This window comes from Protopterus annectens, chromosome 4.part0, assembly GCF_019279795.1.
Source record: "Protopterus annectens isolate FY-2018-M chromosome 4.part0, PAN1.0, whole genome shotgun sequence".
Taxonomy (NCBI): domain Eukaryota; kingdom Metazoa; phylum Chordata; order Ceratodontiformes; family Protopteridae; genus Protopterus; species Protopterus annectens.
In genome coordinates this window covers 1854431373-1854455448 of record NC_056733.1, presented here as the reverse complement: position 1 = coordinate 1854455448, position 24076 = coordinate 1854431373, and positions in this window count along the sequence as shown.

The window sequence follows — 24076 nt, the reverse complement described above, 5'->3', positions numbered from 1 at the left end:
AAACTGTTTATCAGCCAACCAACTCCAATCCAAACAACACATCCCCCCCTTTGCAGGTTTCAAACACCTATCTAACTATGTTATGACACTTGAGAGTGATGCTGTAGCAGACTGCGCTATTCGGATTACTGGGAGGTGTCCCTTCTCCAGTTGTATGTATAGGGTGCTGACATCATCACTGTTTGGAAAGGGTAATGTGCATCATGTAGTGTGATCTCCTGATTGCAAAAAAGCACATGTTTTTCATACAGAATTGCACACACACAAACTCCCCACATCCAAACACACACACTTGCCATTTTCAAACTCCTACTTAACTATATTATGACACTTGAGAGAGACGCATTAGCAGAGTGCGCTATTTGAATTACTGGGAGGTTTCTGTTCTCCTGCTGTACTTATAGGGTGCTGACATCATCCGTGCTTAGATAGGGGAATGTGCATCCTGTAGAGTGCTTTCACAGTTGCCAAAAGGGACATCTCCCTCACACAGACTTGCACACACACTAACCCAGCTCCACACACACTGGGCAGTTGCAAGATTCAAACCCCTACCTAACTATGTTATGACACTCGTGACAGATGCATTAGCAGAGCACGCTATTCAAATTACTGGAAAGTTTCCCTTCTCCTGCTGTACTTATAGGGTGCTGACATCATCCGTGCTTAGATAGGGGAATGTGCATCCTGTAGAGTGCTTTCACAGTTGCCAAAAGAGACATCTCCCTCACACAGACTTGCACACACATCAATTGCCAAAAGAGACATCTCCCTCACACAGACTTGCACACACATCAACCCCGCTCACCCCCCCCCCCACACACACACACTGAGCAATTGCATGGTTTGAACTCCTACCTACCTATATTATGGCACTTGAGGGAGACGCATTAGCAGAGCATGCTAACCGAATTACTGGGCATCTGGTCTGCACCTGCAGTATTTATAGGGTGCTGACATCTTTATTTCTACAGAGGTATGTTCATCTAGTACTACCTGTCAGGTGGGGGATAGCATATATATGCATTTGCAGCCACCTACGTCAGGGTCAGATATGCACATTGCACTGGCAGGTTATGTTCTATACCATGCTTCGTGACCACAGGACCTGTAACAAACAACACAACCAGTCCAGAACACCACACCCACATCCAGGACACACACTTAGCTTCCCTGGAAACAGTGCCGGGATATGCAGGTGTTCACATACACCATTCCAGTTGTTAACATCAGGTACAGGCATATTGTGTGTGAGAACTACTCAGGCCTCTACCACTTTACCCTACAGCCACTACAATTTGTGGGTCCATGTGCTATGGCAGAACCACACACCACAGCCACATGGGGGAATACATATTGCACCTGTCCATCTGCAACATGGGTACTCACTGTTCCACACCAGAGGTAGACCACCATTGTTGATATCTGACCATACCCACCTTTCCCTGGACATCCACATCCCATCCCGACCCCCAGGCAAGGTTGTTACTGCACACAAACTGTATTTAGCACAAGCAGACTCTACACTTGTGAAGACTGGGGTGGACGACTTCAAAGGACCCATGCTGGGGGACTATACTAGCCACTCAGCATAATCCTTGACAACTGCATTCTATGAGCATGTGTACGGTTTGCATTGATCATGCTATCCCACGTATACCCATGACTGCTCCACAACAAGACACCTGTCCGGTGTACACCAGCCATATATGAGCCGTCCAACAGACAGAGTGAGCTAATACATTGCAGAGCTGTAGCCCACAGAGGGAGGACATCTGTGAACAGTTCCGGCACGACACTTCATTCCCACATAATCATCACAACACAGTGTTGACAGTGGAATTGTCCAGACAATGCAGATAGGGCTCCCCTCAGTCTGTTATTGACGACCACTTACTGTTAGAGATCCTCAGCAACCCTCTTCCAGCACACACCAACAACATGGCTGTGGCAGCACATTCAAACCCTGGGATCTCCACTGTGCCCCTGCTTGACAGAGGCACAGCTCACTAGCCTCACATGTTGCCTTATGTGACCTACTTTACAGTGGCACAGTAGCCTACTGTACTGGGGATGCAGATGCCAAGCACACTCTGGCTAAGCTGTCATTCCCTAGGGCAACAAGCCTAGTATTGACCTCTACACCCATATGTTCAATTGTCAGATGCACAATATTTGTTGTGCTGTTCTACTGTTTGCAGGTCTTTATTGCCATAGCATTCCCTGTTCCTATGACCAACTTGTGTATCTGTGGAAGATGTTTGCATATGACAATGATCCACTATATCACTTATGTCTCTGTAGTCATTTACTGTGTGCACTGGGCAGATTGCTGTGTTGTGGTTGGTTCCTGGAATGACACGTACAAATACCAGATATGTGTGGCCAACTGCTAAACGGAGATATGGCCTAAGTGTGTTAACATGCCCAGTTCAGCCTTTCCATGGCATGTTGTCTGACATATGCCTCATTTATCAACGTGTGCGAGCATGCCCAGTGTGAGCTTTCCATATGTTGCACTCTGAAGTCCACCACATATTTGGGTGTGTGTGAACTTCAACAATATCTCACATTTATGGTTGTGTGTTGGGTGTCATGTTGTGTACTAACTGGCCAACTGCTTCGTGTCTGCCACAACAGGGATTATACTGTGCCTGCAGGGATTGCATGGGATACTTTGCAGACAGTTGTCAACATACTTTCATAATGACCTAACACTGTAGTACCGTATAGTGTACTGGTTCAGTACTTTCATTGTGGTGGACAGTATTCTGGGCTTTAGTCCTATCACTGCTTGACATCTTCATAGTGAGCACAACAGACTGTGTAGGGGCCAGTTGTGCACATATGACCATGTTGCATTATGTTCAGATATGGACTACCTACACCAGGCTTGTCCAACATTGGTAGTGTATTCCACAACATAGGTGGACATTGGCAAACACTAGCGATGTTCCCTAGGCCATTTCTGATGCTAGTCACAGGGTGTGTTTGTCCTTCGACACACATTGTAACTGGAGTTTGCCATGACATATGTCATGGTTAGTATACTGTGCCTCCGTCTACCTCTGACATAACAGTGATACCCAGGGTTAACCTACCATCTCCCATCCACTCATCAGGATTCCTCTTGAGGGGTGTCGATAGGTGAATTTCTGGCTAACCTGTATCGGGAGTTTACTCAAGAGTGGCGGTGCCTTCTGTGTTATGGATCATTCTGTACAGCTTGTCCTATGTATGTCAGTGCTGGGGTTCAGGTCTCTCATGTGCATAGCTCACTGCCATTCAGATTGTACAAGGTGCAGCATGTTCATTGATTCCAGCTTGGACATGGCTTCATACATCAGGCACAGCTTGCCTGTAGCTGGGCAGTATGGCAGTGTGTGGAGCTGCAGTTTGCTTACTCAGGCAACACATGGCATCTGTTCATGCTCTTTGCTACTCCTGGTGGGGTACTGTTGTGGGCTTTACAGTTGATGGAGGTGTCTGCTGAGGTATATCCCACAGGGGCTATTGTAGTCAATTGTGATGCTGATGAAGGATGACTGCAGAGCCACAGTGACCTCCCCTTATCTACATCTGACAACCTTCATGATTGGGTGAGTATATGGTATGTTTCTGTGAACACTACAGCCACATGTTTGTCCAGTGCAGGATATCTATCACCTTGTGTCCCCAGGTCTCTCATTACATGTTGGGTATGTAATGGGTTAACACCTGTGTGGTAATTTGTGGGCACTTACTGTATATCCATGGTGGTTGTCTATACACAGTTCTGCAATTAGCTTGCTGACATGGCTATGGCTCCAGTTGTCTGTTTGTAGGTGGCCCTTTTGTGGGTTGCTTGTGTCAGCTGGGGATCGGATATGGTGGGCTGTTTGTACTCCTCTGCATACATGTTCAGTAACAGTCCTTCCATGTTGGCCTATACCTATGGGACATATATACAGAATGGGGGGGGGGCAGGACCAAGCCTTGTGGGATGCCACTCATATCTGCTTTGTAGTCTGACATGGATGCAGCATGTCTGACCATGTCAGTTCTGTCCTTGGTCTGGTTTGCAACCCCTCTACTGACATAGGGGTATATATTTAAGCTGGTGAACATATCCATACTGAACTCGTAGGGTATTGCCTAGAAGCATATGCACGGTCCAGCTATGCTGTGTGGACCACATTGCCCTCATCAATGACTTTAATGACTGTTTCAAATGGGTCAAACATGTTTAGGGGCAGGATCTGCAGTTACAACAGCCACACTGTGTAGGGTCCGGTATCAGTAGGTCCACGATAGCTTTATATCTGCGGTACATACTGATCCTTTCCATAGCTGTGCAGACCAAGCTTGTCAGGATCCTGGGGTGGTAGTTTGCAGTATCCATTCAGGCAACACCTTTGTTGTGAAGGACCACTGTTGTTGTACACTGCTCTTTGGGTACATATCCTGTGGTAAGGCTGACATTGGGCAGTAGTGTGATTTGGCATTCCATTATTCTTGGAGTCCATGTTGGCCTCAGCCCAGGACACCATCACATACCTTTGCTGCTGTGTGTTTTGCTTTGCAGATGATGGCTGTTACCTCAGCATCTGCAATGTCAGGGGACCAGCAGTCTGCTGGGATAGATATTTTGCATTCTGGGGGGGGGGGTTTGCACTGCACCTGTCAGGTTGTATGTTAGCAATATGTGTGTGTGTCTGGTATGTTGTTTGTAATAAATGTGTGATTCGGAGCATATCTGTGGATTCCCAACATTGTTCCTACCATCAATTAAGTAAGCCTTGTGATTATCCTTAGTGTCCTGTACAATTTGTATCTTCATAGGTTCATGGGTTCATACTAGGCTATCCACCCTAGGGCATTAGTAAGCCAAGGCAGAGTGTGTGTGTCTTTCGCCTCCCCTTGCTATGTGACTATTATGGCCATTTATGATTTTCTTTACTGTGCCTCTGTCTGGTCGTGACACATTGAAGACCCCCAGTATACATGTACGATCATCCATCCACTTGGCAATATTCCTGTTGAGGGGTGTCAGTGAGGGGCTCTGCCTAACATGGATTGGGATCCTGTTTCTGGGTGTGGGGAGCCTCTGGGTTATGTATCTGTCCCTCCAGCACATCCTATTTCATTATGTGTTGAGGCTGACATCTGTCACTCTCACAGCTCCAATGGCTTTGATTTCCTGTGGTGGAGCATGTCCATTACTCCTGTGTTGGTCATGGCCTTGTACAACAGACATACAATGCCTATGTGTAGGCAGTCTGTGACTGCATTCAGCTGGGGTGTCTACAGCCAGGCAGCATATGACATATATTTGACACCCTTTATCCTCTTGGTGGGGTACCTTTGAGGTCTTCCGAACCGCTGCAGGTGTCACGTACGGTACATCCCATACGAGTCATTGTACTAGATTATGGGTCTGATAAGGGAACAGTACAGGGGCACAGTGACCTCTGTTGATGTAGATGTGAATCCTTTCATGATACGGTGTCCAATATCAACAATCTTCCTAGCCACATTGGCATTGTGAGTGTCACATGACAGATTGCTGTCAACTTGTGTCCCTAGGTCCCTGATTACTCCTTGCATACATAATGGTTTACCACCTATGTGGTAATTTGTGAGTACCTTGTCTGGTATTTGGTGGGACATTCATACTGTTCAGTGTCTTCAGGATGTCTGGGTGGAGTTCTTGTGTGTGAGAGTGTGGTCTGTCACATGCTACAGACTGTACAGCAGTTTTGACTACACTTAGGTGCACATAGGTGGTCTCCACTGCTTTGTGCATTGTCAGTTACCTGGCCGTATGGGTGTCTGTGCTGCATATGGATACTCCCCCTCCTTTGATGTTTTGGTCCAGGTGTTGGGGCCATAACGCATGATATGTGGTATAACCTGGTAGTGTTGGTGTGCTATCAGTAGGCTTGCAGCAGGCTTCTGTCACTGCACAGATATCGATGTTCTTCATACTGGGAAGTGCCTCAGGGGCATGCATATTGCAGTTTACACATCTGGCATTGGTCAGCATTACCCTTATGTTTCTTACCACTTATGTTTTCTAGGGTGGTGGGTAGTCTTTTTGGCCTTGCCTACATACGACTCTATGGAGGTGGCAAAGGCCTTATCCAGTATCCAGACGCCCAGGGGTAACAGGTGCAAGCCATCCCTGGAACAGCAGCATGGCTTGTCATGCATGACATCTCAAGCAGACAGACATTAGACCCTGTTAGACTGACAGCTGTAACTGTGCCACCTGTTAAAGCTGATCATTCTGTGTTTGTACTGTGGCATCATTCTTGGTGAGGGTTGGATGCTGCAAACGGCCAGTGTCATACCGGCCTGGGGTACATACTCAGAGAGCTCATCCATGTCTCTTTTCATGTAGTCCAGGGAGGTACATCTCAGGTCATTCACACCAGCATGGACATTGAGTGCATCATATTTCTGCTTGCTTTGGGGTGACCTGCGTACTTGTGTTATGTTGCATATTGTGGCAGCCTACAGGCAGCTTACTGTACCCTTTCCCTTGTTCAGTCTGGTGAGTGGGACAGCAGTGTGTCTGCCTATACAGACACCTATTACAACTGTATCAGGCATGTTGTCTCTCCTTCTGGCCTGTGACTGTTTGGCACACCAGCTTTGTGTACTATGTGTTGCATGTGCTATGTTTGGAGGTTGTGGTTACTTGGGATCTGCTTTGGAGGCTTCTGTTGGTGTGGTGTGTTTGTAATTAGAGCCTCCGGGAATGTTTTTCTGTGTTTATGTGTTTGGTTTGCAGTTGTGATAGGTCTATGTGGGACTGGGTTTGTGGTGTATGTGGTTACCTTCTCCTCCTGACTAGTTTTGACAGTACTGAGTTGGGGGAGCTCAGCCTCCGGTTTGGATACATGGTTGCATCTCTCACATATATTTGTATTTATTGGGGGGAGTTGTGGGTTGTCTGTGTACTTGGGCCAGGTATCACATTGCCTCTGGATTCACAGATTCTACTTGTTGTGGCTGGCCTTAGTGGATTGTATGTGTGGACATATTTTATTGCCATACTACTGATCAGTGATTACTTCCCTTTTTATGTTTGCTCTATCATGTAGTAGCTTCCTTATTCTCTTGCATGGTTTGGTAATGGCTGGAGTCCAGCATGCCAGATGCCTGCGTGTATGGCATTGTGTCTTGTTGTTATTTGTGATTGCATACTCCAAGCATTCCTGGCTGTGTTCATGGAATGCCTGTATAACATGTTCTGCGGTGTGTCCCATATTCTGCACTTGCACAGGGCCTTTCATGGATTCCACATCGGTTTGGAGGGGTGCAACCTATGCTTTACACATGTTTTTCACTGTGGTATTCTGGCCAGGGACTGGGGTCGGGAAGTGTATATCCAGTGTGATTACTCTATGGTCTGGTCTTACCAGTGAGGGATACACTTCTCATCTTGCTATCCAGTACACATGTTGCTGATTATCACATCCAGTATGCTTACCCCTCTTGTGGGAGTGGTACGTTGTTCCTGGGCATTTTGATTTATGGATTCTGGGAACTTTTCTCTGACTGTGTTGGTGCTAGTATAATGCTCCCGGTGTATGTCTGGGTATTTTCAGTCAAGCAATATAGTGTGGTTTGGGGGGCTTGATATATTCATGTATTCCAACATAGGCCAGGTGCAGTTCCTGGTATTAGGACAGTAGTCTGCAGCAGGCTATATACTGGGAGGCGGTTTTAGCCATTGGCATTTGACCATGGCTAATCCATGCTGCTTCTTGTTGTGGTACCAACATGGGGGTGTGGTTATCCTTGACATTTATTGCTAGTCACCCTCCTTTTGTAGCTTGTTCCATGTTTTATGCTGTACAGCACAGTATGAGGTGTGACCTGGTAGTGTTAGGGTGCTGATGTGAGCCTTGACCCAGTTTTCTATTACAGGACTGATATCTACATTCTCCATACTGTGTGTGTTTACACTGCACACATCTTGCTGTTTAGACTTCTGGCATTGGGTAGCATTACATCTAGGTTCCTATCCCTTGTGGTACCTATGAAGGTGGGTTTGTGTTTTGAGACTTACCTATTCAGGGCATGCTGTGGGTACTGACAGCCTTTGCCAGTACCCATGGGGCATGGACTGATAGGTGCATGCCACCCCTAGCAGGTGGTGCATCATGTCATGCTCCGCATGTCTTCCCAGCCTGAAACACATTGGCTCCCCTTTGACTAACTGCATTACTTCAGCCAGTTATTGCACTTGATCGTCCCATTGTCATTTTGTGGCTTCATGCTTGGTGAGGGTGGATGTTAGTCAGGGTCCTCAGGTGTGCATATAGTACATGGTGTTACATTACTTAACACATGGCATTCATGCCTCAGGTGGTGCTGCAGGGCTGCCTCTGTTGGATGCGCATATTACACTCCCTGTACATGTTTGTGAGCAGGTCATGTCATTTTAGGCATCCCTGTTATTATTTGAGTGAGTCAGAGGGGGTATCATTCCCAGGGTTCCTACTGAGCCAGTGTATGTGCTATGCGTTGCCTCTTTGCCAAGGCCAGGGCATACTGGGCACGCCTCCTTCTGCCTACTGGGGCAGGCTCAGGTTATTCCTCCTCCGAGTCACGCTCTGCCTGTGATGGCCTTGGCAATGGTGGGGGGCTGTTTCGCCCAGCCCTATGCTGGTCCTGCTGCAGCTGTTTTTGCAAGATCATATTATGTAGCATAGCACATACCATGACAATTTGGGTACATGTAGTTGGTGTGTACTGCAAGGCTCCACCAGATGTGTCCAGACACCGGAACCGTGACTTGAGCAGCCCAAACACACGCTCTATTACATTACGTGTTTGTGCATGTGCCTCATTATGGCGTTCCTGTTCAGGTGTGTGTGCATTTCTGATGGGTGTCATCAGCCACGGCTCCAGTGCATAACCTGCATCCCCCACTAGGTGTCCGTGTGGGATGTCCCCATTGGCAAATGTCTGGTACAGCTGCGTCAAATGCCAGATGTGGGAATCATGGTAGCTCCCAGGGCAGCCAGCACACACATTCATTATTATGCCTGGGCATCACACACGACCTGGCAGTTGATGGAAGGGAAGCCCTTGCAGTTAATGTAGGCCCTACCCCGCTCACTGGCTGGTGCTTTGATGCATATGTGCGTGCAGTCTATTGCACCCACTACCTCAGGGTATTCCGTAATTTGATGGAAGAGACGCATATTGCTGGCCAATACCTCATGGGCATTGGGGAAATATACATGATCACCGACATGTGCTGACATGGCATCCAGGAACTGGTGCAGTACCCTGGAGGCTGATGCCTGTGATATCCCCATCATATCACCAGTTGGTCTTTGGAAGGTACCTGTTGCTAGTATTCTTAGGCCAACACATACCTTGGTTTCCACTGGGATGGGTTCCCCTCTGTTGGTTCTGTGTGTGAGGCGTGGCCTGCACAGCTCAACTATTTGCTGCAGGAGCTCTCTGTCCACTCTATAGCGCTCTACTATCTCCAGCTCATGTAACCCGTGGTAGGTGACCCTGGGCCTGTACACTCTTCTCCGTCTCCTCACTGTGGGTTGTTTGGCACCATCTGCATTGACACCACCCTCAGCAAGTCGCTTATGTCTCATTATGACAGCTATGGCAGCCCCTAACATTTCTGCTCTGAGTTAAGCTTTTTCAGTTTTCACTTCTAATAGCTTACTCCTGTCTTGTAGTGTCTCTTGAGAGAAACATCCTGCACTGCTGTTTGCAGAGTTTTAAGTGCTGGGCTGGGCTACTATTCTGCCTGTGTAATTGCCTGCTTCTAATTGTTTTCACCTGCTAGCTCCAGCAGTATTCCTTGCTAGCTTCCTACTAATTCTGTTGCTTCCTTTTTCCTTTCTGTTTCCTCAGGGGGGGAGCAGCGTGCATACCAGCAGAAACAAGCTCACAGTGGCTTACATGCGCGCACACATGCTTACATGGTTTACAATCGTCTTATTCAGGATAAAACGTGCACACACCAGCGCAAACAGTGTTAAACATCTAATAACACGCTCCCACATGCTCAGTCTGCCTTACAAGCGCGCACACTGCCCTACTCGCACTTCATGGCGCGCACACGTGCGCATGCACGACCAGCAAGAAACTTTAGTGTAAGTAACAGTGTACACCTTCCATTTCTTGACTTTCCCATGCTTATCTTGGGGCACTCCTCTTTCCCTGATCTGTGTCTGTCATCTGTCATGTTACACTGACCTCCAATGAACTGCATTTCTTTCTACCATTCCCCCCTGTGATGTCACCTATCTCCTACTCTATTCCTCCCCCTTATGTATCTCTTACACTACTCAGACTGTGCTCATTTGCTATGTGACTGTGGGATTCAGTATCCTAACCCTCATTTACATGAGATTGCCTACTAATGCTTAGTTACATGTCTTAGACTCAGCTTCCCCCCTTAGCAACCACTACACGGTGACCATGTTGTTTTTGGTCTGCTGGTCCCTGCATTGCCATTCCATGTATTGCATAAAACCCACATTTGTGGGTTTATAACCTTCAATTTTATGTTTTATACATGGCAGCCCGTTTGTGTGGGGCTGCGCTGCGTTTAAACATTGGCGATCGCCGAAAAAAAAAATTATATTTTTATTTTTGCATTGGGTTACCTTGCCAATGGCCACATATTTGGCCATTGGCATGCTGCCTGACACATATGCACCCTTTATTTGGAGCTGACATGGCTCTGTTGTGATTTTTGCAGAAACATACTCAGTTGTCAACTGAGTACATTTCTGCAGCTAAAACGTCTCTAACACGGGCTGGTTTCTGCTTTGTGGATCGCTAATATACCTCATTTGCATACCTTTCGGCTGCAAGTGAGGTATTTAGCATGTCCATGCCCAGTCCGTGTAAGAGACGTTTTAGCTGGTCTCTTACATGGAGTTTAGGGCTGTTCCTGGATTGCGAGGCTTGCATGGAGTGTTACACATCTCTTACACTCCGTGCAAGCCTTTGTGAATCCTGCCCATGTCACTGTCCAAAAAGCATGATGAATCACTGATGTTAGATTAAGAAGCAAGAAAAAATACTGTTGATGTTGAAGGAGTGCCAGCAAAATTTATTTCAAGCAAGGATGAAGAAACAGTCACATGATGTCACTTCCTGGTCTGATACAAAGGATAGTGACTATCTGGATGTATACAAATAGAAATAGAAAATAAGGCAGATGAAATATGAAATATCTATCACTGAGAAGGTGGAGGTGTCTGATGGACTAGAGCTTAGAATTGTTGCAGGATTAGGGACTACCCAAACTATTGGTACTACAACTGCATTCACTACTGGTAAAGCTTGTACAATTCTGTATTTTCAAACAGTTTCTTAACTGGCAGAATAGGATTATTATAGGGACTTTGAGTTAGGACAATGATACCGTGTTGTAACTGGGCAGAAATAACAGGTTTGACTCCTTTTTCTGCTTCTACCAACAAAGGATATTCTAGGCAGGCACTCACAAAGTTCAATGTTATACACAAGGCTCTTTGTCTTTTATGAACCCTACCTAAGTCTCTTGGAAAGTCCAGAGCTGTAGAGGAATTAGCTTTGATTCCACCAAGCCAGTATTTTTCTACATCTTGTTCTGGTGTTAGAGTGGCAGAAAGGGCATCTTCATCTGGACAAATGATATTTGAATATAATCCTAGGAATTCAGTAGAAATATGTAAAATATACCATCTGGTGTACAATAAAAGAAGAATTATAATCAGTGATGGGAGTAATATATTACATAAGTAATATATTACAATTTCTAGTAACTAGTAATATAACTAGTTACTTTTTCAAAATAGTGACTAGTAATAGTAATATATTACTTTTTTTAGTAACTTGTTACTTAAATGTGAATTACTTTTGAGTTACTTTTGCTTAAACCAGTAGTTCTCAATGTGGGTGATATAGCCTCCTAAAGAGAGATGCAAAACTTCCGGGGTCTCTATATAGTATGAATGGTAATCAGATGTTAGGAGGTAACAGACACTTTGAAGTGGCAATTTGGATAAAAATATTACAACTTAATGCTGGCACAACTCATAGCACGTAGCATTCATAATAGATTATTAGAATGTCTGGAGTAAAATTTACTTCATTTTTTTTAGCACTGCAAGGAGGTGAAAGCTAATGATGACCAGACTCCAGCCCTGTCCTGATACTGTGGGACTCTCACCCACTAAAACATCCCCTAATACTGGACAATTCTAGCCTGCCAGAGATCATATCCTTACCTTGCAGTATAAATGGAATTAGTTCTTCATGCCACCATCAGTTGGTATCAAACATCACTCATCAGTTGAGCATCCGATGCCCCAAACCACTGCACCAAGCAGGGCACTTCAAGTGGATCTATGATCAACCAACTTTTGTCCTGAAAATATCTTTATTTATTTATTTGCAATTTGATTACCGGGGAAGTCCACTGGGCCGAACTGACCCATTTTCAGTGGAGGTCCAGGGAAGAAAAGCTCCAAGATGCATTATACAATTTAGATACAACTGATAGTTAATATTAAAGATATTATGTAGAATAGTTACTCATAAATGCATTCAATATCATGCCTAGTTAACAAATTCATTAAGCTTGAAGGTAGGGATCATACAGTTTAATTTGAGGAAAACAGATATGGGTTAGGTATGGAAACAGTTTACATACAGACCTTTTAAGAAAATGTAAATACGCTTTACATACACACACCAACAGCAGAATGCTATTTACAATATTTACAAGGTTGGGCTGTGTAAGTGTAGCTGTAGGAGTTGTTGAGAGCTTAGAGAGAAGCTATAGAAATTGTTGAGAGCTTAGATAGGCTCATAGGAAGATAACTATGAGTTGCAGAGCTTGGGAACCAGAGCGAGAGCCCCCTTGGATTAGGTTGGGTGAAGGCAGGTACATTTCCATTTAGTGGACAGGTGTTTGAATAGTTGGGTTTTGAAGTTTTTTGAGTTTGGTATGGTTCTTAGCTGGAGGGAAGGGAATTCCAGTTTTTGCCTAGTGAGAAAGATAGAAGAAGTTGGCCAGCAGGACATTTAGGTTTATGGATAGTAATTAAGTTCTGATTTTCAGATCTGAGAGCTCTGTTAGGTGTATAAGAGGGAAGGATGTTAGTTAGAGCAGGACATTTTGTTGTGTGAAATATGAGTCTATGTGCAGTAGTGAGTTGGAGATAGTCTAGGTAGTTTGGGAGTTCAAGCCAATTCAGTGATTGTAGGGTTAGGCAGTGATGGGTGGAATTTTTAGATTTAGAGGCAAATTTAGAGATTTTGTTTTAGCAGTTTTCTAGTTTAGAGATGATAGAGGAGGACAGGTTGGTTAGGAGAGGGGCTCCGCATAATAAGGAAGGAAGAAGATAAGTCGAGGCCAGAGTTTGCCTGGTAGAGTTGGAGAGAAAGTGATTATTCCTATACAGCATACCTAGCTTTTGGTGGGTTTTCTTAATATTTTGTTGAATATGAATATCAAACTTGAGGGGTTCATCTACAGTAATGCCAAGTAGTTTGGCATAGGACACTACATCTATAGGTGAGTTGGTTTGACTATAGACTTTGAAGTTGTTTTTATCATAGGAGATGGTCTTTGTGGGAGAGAATAGTAGAATTTTTGATTTATTTGCATTGAGAGAGAGGTGGTTTTGGTGCATCCATTTTTCAGTTGTTGAGAAGGCAGTTTGGGTTTTAGTCAGCGATTCAGAGGTTTGAGGCAGAGCAGACTAAGGTTGAATTGTCTGTGTATTGAATGATTTTAGCATCAGGAATAGCAGTGTGAAAGTTATTGATTAAGATGTTAAAAAGCATTGGCCCAAGGATGGATCCATGTGGTGCCCCAGTTGGGGTAGGTAGAAAGGAAGAGATGAAGTTCTTCCATTTGACTGCCTGTGATCTGTCTGATAGATAGCTGAAGAACCAGGGTAAAGCATTATGTGAGAGATTAAGGTTTGAGAGATGACAGAGAAGGTGCTTGTGGGAAACAGTATCAAAGGCTTTAGACAGATCGAGTAAAACAGTAGAAACTAAGTGGCCTGAATCTCGGGCTTGATTGACAGTTTCTAGGAAAGAGAGTAGAGTGGTTATCGTGCTATGGCCTGGATGGAAGCCATGCTGGGTAGGAGTGAGAAGATTGTTTTGGGTCAGGAAAGGCATAAGTTGGAGGTGGATGCATTTATCTAGGATTTTGGAGATTGGTGAGAGCAAAGCAATGGGGCGAAAGTTTGTGATGCTGGTATTCTTGCCTCCTTTATGAAGAGGAAGAATATAAGCTGAGCACCAGAGTTTGGGGACATATGATTCTTTTATTGATTGGTTGATAATGATGCTGATTGGGAGAGCAATGCCATCAGCAGCACATTTTAGGAAGGAAGAGGGAATATTGTCGGGACCGTTAGAGCAAGGTTTAAGTTTGGACAAAAGTTTTTTATAACGTTAGTGGAGATGGGTTTGAGTTCAAACAGATGAGGTGAGTTAGAAGGGGGAGAGTGTAGAGCAGTTGGGTTATTATTGGGAAATGTCTTAGTAAGGGTAGTAATAGTGTCTATGAAAAATGAGTTAAATTCAGAGGCTAGTTTGAGGTCAGATTTACTTGGGTCAGGACAGGAATTATTCTTGGAGCCTGGATTGAGGAATGAGTTTATTGAGTTCCAGAATTTTTGAGGGTTTTTATTATTATTGGACTGAAGTTTGATATAGTAAGATTTTTTGTCTTTGGTGATTAGTGAATTTGCATGGTTGGGGAGCTGTTTATATTGGAGCAAGGTATTGGCCAGTTTATTGTTTTGTAAAGCTTCCATAGTTTGTCTCTGTGGTGCATAATCTATTCTGTCTCTTTGGATAGCCAAGGAGCAGTTTTAGTTTTCATCCTTTCATTTCTTAGTGGGGCTAGTGAGTTTAAAGTATCAAGGAAGACAGAGTTGAAATATTCTATAGCCTTGTCAAGAGAAAGGATGTTTAGAATTTGCCAGTTCATTTGTTTGAAAGTATTTGAGAAAGTAGTTGGGTTGAATTTACTGACATTACGAGTTTGAATGTATTGATGCTGGTGTGGGGAGGAACTAGTTGAGCAATGCATGAAGGCTGGGAGGAGGTTGCTAAAGGTATCAGGAATTGTGCCAGAACTAGTTATTTTATTTGGATCTGAGACTAGGATCCAATCTATAGTGGATCTGGGAGGGTTTATTTTGTTAGGTCGAGTGATGGAGAAGATTATTTGAGTGAAGTTATAGAGGTTAATGGATAGGGAGGGAGAGGGGCAGTTGATTTTATTCCAGTCAATATTCACATCACCAAGGATATAAGTTTCATAGCTAATTTCAGTAGAGGCCCATAGGAGAATATTTTCGAGTGTAAAGATATTGTTACCAAGTGAGATATAGAGGGCAATGATGCAGATATTTTTATGTTCATTTAGTTTTAGAATTCCAGCAGTTAGTTCAGTGTTCTGGAATTGAGGAATTGGAATTTGGAGGGGAATTAAGGTAAGAAGGTTTGAGTAGACTAGGGCAGTGCCTCCACCTTTTTTATTTAATCGGTCATTTCTGAGACAATGAAATCCTGGGGCAGACTCTCAGAGTCGGAGATAAAGGGCTTGAGCCAGGTTTCGGAGATGGCTAAGATATCTGGTTGGTTATGGCTTAACTAAGCTTGAAATTGGTGTACTTTGTTGTTTAGACTTTGTGCATTAATTGTAAAAATCTTTAGGGTGTTGAGATAGGAGGAAGAGGGTAAGGGATGAGTGTTGTTAATAAAGGCTGTAGGACCAGGGTTAGGATGGATATCACCAGCTTGGACTAGGTTGTTGAAGGAGATATCCTTTAGCCATAATGGTCTGCCAGGCATGAATTTTGGTAGATTGTAGATTGGAGCAGGTGACAGTGTCTTGACTTTAGAGGAGAAGAGTTTAGGGTGGAATAGGTGCAGAGGATTGGGCTGAATGAGAGAAGAGGAGATAGAGTGGAAATGGGAGTAAGAGTGAGGTAGAAGGTGGGTTTGTATGGTAGTTGTCTTTGTAGGTGGTTTTGGACAAACATAGGTGGAATATGATGTAGCATAGTATAAGGGAAGTAGGAACAGAAAGAGTAGGCTGGGGGACTGGAGGGTGTGATAATTTGAAGAGAGCATTTTGGAGCAAAGAGAGAGTGGTATGAGTGGTTAGGAAAATAGAGTAGGCTATGAAGAAGAAAGGGTTTATAAAGTGATGGAGGTATTCTAGAGATTTAAGGAAAGAGGAGGGGACTATAATTATTGGGTGGAGTACAGACTACAGAGTTTAAGAAGGATGGCTATAGGTGGGAGGAGTAATGAGGGGGGAGCTGGTATTGGGGAATTAGGCTGAGAGGGTGGGGTAAGATAGGAATAAAGCTAGGAGTACTGGGGGCGGGTGGGAATTGGAGGCATGGTAGGGAGCGGAGTGAGCCCGTAAGGTGAACGGAGCAGGAAAGAACACTAGAGGTGAGTATGGCAGAAAAAGTATCAGCAAAGAGCAGTTTAAAGGCTGTAGTTGGAAGGTATGAGCTAAATATTTCCTGCCAGAAAATGAAGGCTGCCTTTACAGAGGGTGGTTTAGCAGGGGGGGAGAAGATATTTACAGTCTAAGGATATTAACTCATAACCATTTGTGAAAAAATAAAACTTGTTGGGATTATAAAGAATATCTAGGATTTATATTCGTAGATTCTGCCACCTAATGGTAGAAGGAGATAGCAAACAGCAGGGATAGTTTGACTAGTCTTAGGTTTAAATATATTCTAGGGTAGAGATAACAGGAGGGGGAGAGGGCAAACGGTCTGCGGTAGGCTGCTAGAATGCACACACAGGAGGGCAGGTTAACTCTATAGATAGTACATCAAGTCTACATTTAATTAGTGTTAAGCAACATACATTTACACAATCTTGTTGGGGGATCTTCTCAGTAGTATTTTTCTAAGTACCAGGCAAGCTGGCTAATTCAGGGTGTCTTCAGGTGATGGCCGGAGGTATTCCTTTTACGTTTAAAGCAGGGAGGGAGCACCCAGGATGGATTACTGTAGAGGAGAAGGAGATAACACTGAGTTAGTTAATATTGCAGATGTAGAGGGGAAAGGTAGAAGGTAAAGGATGTTTAGAGAAGAAGGGAGGGTGCAACAAAGCACAGTAGTAGAGAGAGGTTATGGTTAGATGAGGCTGGAGGAAGTATGTAGAGGAAGATTAGGTTTAGGGGATTAACAATGGAAAGCAGCAGACATTATGCTATGAACAATACAAGTTAGGCAATATAGGCTCCATTAAATAGAACAAAACATTCATTCAGCAGTTCAGCATGCTATCAGTGACCCTAGTCCATTTGAGAGGACAAGGTTACACAGCAGTAGAGCCAAATATAAGCAGCAGAAAGCAATGGGTAAATGATAAAGTAATACTATAACATCTCTAAACAGTGCAACATATAGTGCTCAACAGACTAACACAGTAAAGTATGATATGTTCATGCTGTGCAATAACTTGTACTGAACAGTTTTCAAAACAGTTTTCAGAACAATATAAAAGCCATGTGGTGCCCTTATAGAGACAAACGGAAAAGAAAAATAGCTGCTAAGCCAGTAATTAAGCTAAAGGCTCTAGTAGGACCATTGATCCACCTTGAAAGAGAAATAAAGGCCTTCAATGATATATGTTAATTGGCGTCCTTTTAACAGGACATCTGGAGAGCAGACTAGGCCAGCAAAGTGCAACATTCAAGCCCTGTATACTCAGACTAAAGTAATACAGCTGGCAACAACATAAAAAGAGACCCACTCATTCCAAAAAGCAGCTTACAGCTGCTAAGCCGGTAATTACCCTAAGCAAATGGCAAATGACACAGTACATAGTAAGCAGTCAAACAATACAGTCTATAGGGCAAAACAGTCCCCAAAACCATGTAGAAGCTGTGCGGAGCCCTTATCGTTACAAATGGAAAGAAAAATGGCTGCTAAACCTGATTTTAAGCAGAAGGTTTGAAGGGGGATTGTTATTCCACCTTAAGAGGCTATCTGGCATTCAGCGATGCACTTTGGTTTGTGTCCTTTTGACAGGACATCATTACACCAGGTTTCTGGTCATGACAAGCTAGCAGTATTCAATCAAGCCCCTTGTACCCATACAAAATTAATGCAGCATTAGTCAATGCAGAAAAGAGCCCCACTCATCCCAAAAGCAGCTTGCAGAGGTCAAAAACACATGTAGGTCACAGATAAATGAAGCTGTCAGCACGAGGCCAACAATAACCTTACAACACAGTTGCAAACATTGCATTGGAGTAATAGCCATCAGCACAAGGCCATCTATAACCTTAAACACAGTTACAAGTAAAAATGTGGAGTTTAGCACAATAGTTGCTTAGAGGCTTGCAAATGATAGACAGATATGCTGAAAAGACATACCGGGAGGCAAAAACAAGCAGTCTAATCCACAGGACTAGCACAGAGGAGCTGTAGATGCTCAGGACAGTATTTCAAAATGGCACCATAGTCTGTGGGAGATATAAGTAAACTCCAGGAAGAAACTAGCTACAGGGGAGGAGATAGGTGGAGGAAAGGTGGTTGGACTAGAGGGGTAGAAGGTAGGAGGGACTAAAGTGGTGGAAAGTTGGTAGGAAGAACTGTTCCAGGAGGGGGGAGGGCTTAATAGAGGTGAGTATGGCAGAAAAAATATCAGCAAAGAGCAGTTTAAAGGCTGTAGTTGGAAGGTACGAGCTAAATATTTCCAGACAGAAAATGAAGGCTGCCTTTACAGAGGGAGGTTTAGCAGGGGGAAGAAGATATTTACAGTCTAAGGATATTAACTCATAACCAACTGTTTGTGAAAAAATAAAACTTGTTGGGATTATAAAGAATATCTAGGATTTATATTCGTAGATGCTGTTACCTAATGGTAGAAAGAGACAGCAAACAGCAGGGATAGTTGGACCAGTCTTAGGTTTAAATATATTTTAGAGTAGTGATAACAGGAGGGGGAGAGAGCAAACGGTCTGTGGTAGGCTGCTAGAATGCACACACAGGAGGGCAGGTTAACTTTATATATAGTATATCAAGTCTACATTTAATTAGTGTTAAGCAACATACATTTACACAATCTTGTTGGGGGGGGGGGGGTCTTCTCAGTAGTATTTTTCTAAGTACCAGACAAGATGGCCAATTCAGGGTGTCTTCAGGTGATGGCCGGAGTTATTCCTTTTGCGTTTAAAGCAGGGAGGGAGCACCCGGGATGGATTAATTTACAGAATCTTGTTGGGGGGGGTCTTCTCAGTAGTATTTTTCTAAGTACCAGGCAAGCTGGCCAATTCAGGGTGTCTTCAGGTGATGGCCAGAGTTATTCCTTTTCCATTTAAAGCAGGGAGGGAGCACCCGGGATGGATTAATTTACAGAATCTTGTTGGGGGGGGTCTTCTCAGTAGTATTTTTCTAAGTACCAGGCAAGCTGGCCAATTCAGGGTGTCTTCAGGTGATGGCCGGAGTTATTCTTTTTGCATTTAAAGCAGGGAGGGAGCACCCAGGATAGATTACGGGATGCAAAAACAAGCAGCCTAAACTGCAGGACCAGCACAGAAGAGCTGTGGATGCTCAGGACAGGATTTCAAAAATAAAATAAATAAACAAATAAAATTCTGATGGGTCCAAATGTCAGCCATAGTGTGCTGCATGCTATCAACATTCATGCTGGAAGAAGCTGCAAGCATGTTCTTATCATTCATAAGCATATTTGTGTACTTTTCTGTAAGATCATATATCTGCCAAATCTCTGTGTTTTGCTTAAAGTTAAATCACTGTCTCAAAGCAAAATCTTTCTCACTACATCATTATTAACACCACACACAAGCTTGTCTTTTATCAACTCATCTCTCAGATCACCAAATCGGCACGTTTTTGACTTGTTTCTCAAGTCATTTATATGTGCTGCAAAAGTTTCACCAGGCTTTGTTATGTTCTATTTAAAATTCTTTTCAGGTTTTGATTTTTAGTTGCTGAAAATAGACAAAATGTGATAGGTTTTTATAGGTCTTGTGATGTTACCTGGTTTGATTTAACTATTATCTGATACTCTCTAGTATAAAGACTAATCTTCTTTTCCTTTCGGCTGTACCCGTTAGGGATCACCACGGTGGATCATCAGTCTGCAGAACAAGTGGCAGTGGAGTTTTACATTGGTGAGTTGCCAGCCCAGCATTCAACCTTCTTTAGAAGGCACACGCATGCACACACTCATACCTAAAGCCAATTTAGAATGTCTAATCCACCTGCAGCATGTCTTGGGAATGTGGAAAGAAAACCAGAACACCCTGAGAAAACCCACTTGAACACAGAGAGTGTAGCTCATAGTGTGTGTGTGTTGTACTGTTAAAGCCACTGTAGTTCATGGGCATATGCACAGAAAGTACTGAGCATGTGCAAGCAGAGTGCCATTTTATGTAAGTAGCTGGAATGAAATCATGTATGTGTAAAGCAATCAGTCAGTTAGCTAGTTCGCTTAAGTTTTATGTTTCAGTCATCCATCCTGATGTGTTTGTGTGTACTAAATATCTTAAATGAACACCCAAGCCTCGTCATCTTATTTGAATACACAAGATAAGTGACATGTTCTCAGAATGGGATCTGAAGTCAAAACTTCTTAAAATCATGATGTGCACAGTCAGAAATGGAGGAATATGCAAGAGTGGCTCAAAAGATTGCAAACAACTCATAAACAGGTCAGAAAATATTTCCAGGTTCTTAAACTCATTTAAATGATTTTTCCCTCAATGAATATAAAGCAAAGCATTTCAAACAAATTACTGAATAAACAAAATGTTCAAAATTGAGACATACTGAAAAAAGTATTTGCAATAATTATGAGCACATTCGAAACAATATCAGAATCATATAAAATGTTCAAAAAAGAGAAAGCAACTATTTTTTCACAATGTGCTACTTTTTCACATTAACTAAAGCTGTTCAAAGTATCTAAAGTCTGCAAAGTGTTGGCAGTGTGTGCAGTATTACAGTACAGTCTTTTCAAAGAGTACAGTTATTTCAAGGAGTCTGTTGTACAGCTGAATACAACTACAAGTACTTGGTGTATTTGACACTTATTTGGCATGGCAGAGGGATTTCACAGACCTGATCCACTTGTGTTTCATAATAATATTGCTGAAAACTGGAGAGTGCTTGCGCAAGAATATGATATTTTCATACAGACTGTTTTTTTCTGATAAAGACTAACATACAAAAACATTTATTCTGCTCAATTTAGCTGGTTCAGAAGCCATTGAGAGAGAACATTAATTTGTGTATGCACCTGCTGTTTATGCAGAGAAGGAGGAAGACTGCCATTTTGTGATACAGGCTAAAACATGGGAAGACTCTGAGTGCTTAAAACATAAATTTACAGAAATGTGCAACCCTCAAATTAATATTATAGTAGAAAGGCACTATTTTACACAAGAGATCAAAAGCCTGGTGAAACTTTTGCAGCACATATAACTGACTTGAGAAACAAGTAAAAAAGTGCAGATTTGGTGATCTGAGAGATGAGTTGATAAAAGACAAGCTTGTGTGTGGTTGAGACAGTGATTCAACTTTAAGCAAAAACACAGAGATTTGGCAGACATATGATCTTACAGAAAAGTACACAAATATGCTTATGAATGATAAGAACATGCTTGCAGCTTCTTCCAGCATGAATGTTGATAGTATGCAGCACACTATGGCTGACATTTGGACCCATCAGAATTGTAGTTTCTTTGGTGTCACTGCCCACTGGATCGATTGCGACACACTTCAAAGAAAGTCAGCTGCTTTGTCATGCTGCAGATTACAGGAAAGGCATATATATGATCTCATAGCATGAACTCTTGAGAGCATTCTCATCAAGTACAAGATAGATCAAAAGATGTGTGCAACAATTACTGACAATGGCAACAATTTTGTAAAGGCTTTCACTGTCTTCTCAGAATGTGAGAGATCTGAGACTACAAGCATTCTGTTCCAGGATGAGGATGATGATGGTGAAGTGATTTACAACAGCATGACAGTCATGGTGAGTCAGTCAGGGCAAAGCAAGAACACCTATTTACCGACTCCCCATCTGAGATGTGCAGCACATACATTGAATATAGTTGCCATGCATGATGCTGAATCTGCTTGTGATGATGCTCAGTATAAAAAGATCATGCAAAGCACCATGGCCAAATGCTACGCTGCTTGGAATAAGGCTAGTCGCAGCACCCAAGCTGCTGAGGTGGCTTGAAGTAAGTGTGATCTGGCATTGATAATTCCCAATGCAACACAATGGAATCCCACTTTCTATGCCACGAAGAGAATTCACCTCATTACAACTCAGGGTGAAGGCTTGCTGAATGAGATATGTGAACAGATAGGAATTGTTATCTTCAGGCCTGCAGAAATTACCTTTGTTGCTGAGTTTGTGCAAGCAATGCAGCCCCTGGCAATGGCTCTGAACATCTTGTAGTCAGTGCTGAAAAGCTTCATGGGAATCCTGCTCCCCGCCATTATGTGCCTGAAAAACAAGTTGTCCGAAGTCAGGCAGTCTGTGAAGCTTGGTGTGCCGCTAGTTGATTCTCTTCTTAAAGGGACTGAGCCTTGGTCCAATCACCTTCTGGAGAGTGGAGAGCTCATTCTGGCTAGCATAGTGCATCCACAGTTCCATCTGCGATGGATGGACACTGAAGAGACGAAACTCAGAGGCAAGGCTCTGCTCCATGATGCCATGCAGAAACTGGATGAACCTGCACATGGGCCATCTGAAGCTTCTGCATTATCTGCCAAAGACAGCTTCTTCAGCTTCAAAGAGTCAACGAAAGCCGATGTCAGCATATCTTCTCAGATGGATATGTATCTGGCTGACCCTTCCAGAGAAATATCTTCTCTCAACATTTACCCTATAGTCAAGAAGATATTTCTGAACACTAATACAGCTCTACCATCTAGTGCAGCTGTTGAATGCCTGTTCAGTCTTGGTGGACAAGTACTGACTGCAAGAAGAAATAGACTCACTGAGGAACACTTTGAAAAGTTGCTCCTTCTTGAGCCAACATAAATGTCTAGTAATTGTGAATAGTTATATAAAGTGATATTTTGGTTGACGTTGTTGTGTTAACTGTCTTGTTAGACTTATATGACATTTCTGTATGCATTTTTACGTCCTCGGCATTTGTCTTAGCAGATAAGCCTAATGTACATTATTGAAAATTTGGTGGGTTGTAACTTTTTATGGGTCTTGTGTTGCTGGCTGTGCGTACTTTGATTTAAGTATTAAATTGTGACTCTCTGACTATAAAGACTAGCCTGTGGGACTTTGTAAAGTGTAAAATGCTATTCATCATTATTTTAACACTGTGTATACAACATTAATAAACTAGTATTCATGTGTAGTAAGCATGTATTCCTCACACACAAGTACTATGTGAGTAAATCTGAACATGAGAATTGATAAACTATACTTACGTAAAAGTAAATCAACAGTAACTAGTTACTTTAGTTAGTACCTAGTAATAGTAATATATTACTTTCACTTAAAAGTAACTAGTAATAGTAACTTATTACTTTTATAAGTAACTAGCACAACACTGATTATAACGTATATAACAAATTTCTACCTAACAGATTTGCAGGGACAGGATTTCCTACAATAATAGCATGTTCTTTTAGCACACCAATTGGAATAGGAACAAGTTTCATTTCTAGATAGTGTAAAGGGACTCCAGACACTCCTGTGACATCCATGCACTGGCCCAGCAATCAAGGAGCATCAATCCTCACCACGAACACCAGTGAGGGGCGTCCATATAGGGAAAGGATAATAAATACATACACAGTAAAGTACAATTTCCCTTAAGAGCAATCAGAGATCACAGTCAGTCTGGGGCTGGTTCCTCCCTTCTTCTTTAAGCTTCTGGAATGCCTGCTCACAGTCTGTGGTCCACACTACCTTATCTGTCTTGTTCTTCCTTGTCAGGTCTGTGAGGGGAGCAGCTATGGCACTATAACTGGGGATGAACTTTCTGTAGTACCCTGCTGTCCTTAAGAATGCCCTCACCTGCTTTTTGGTAACA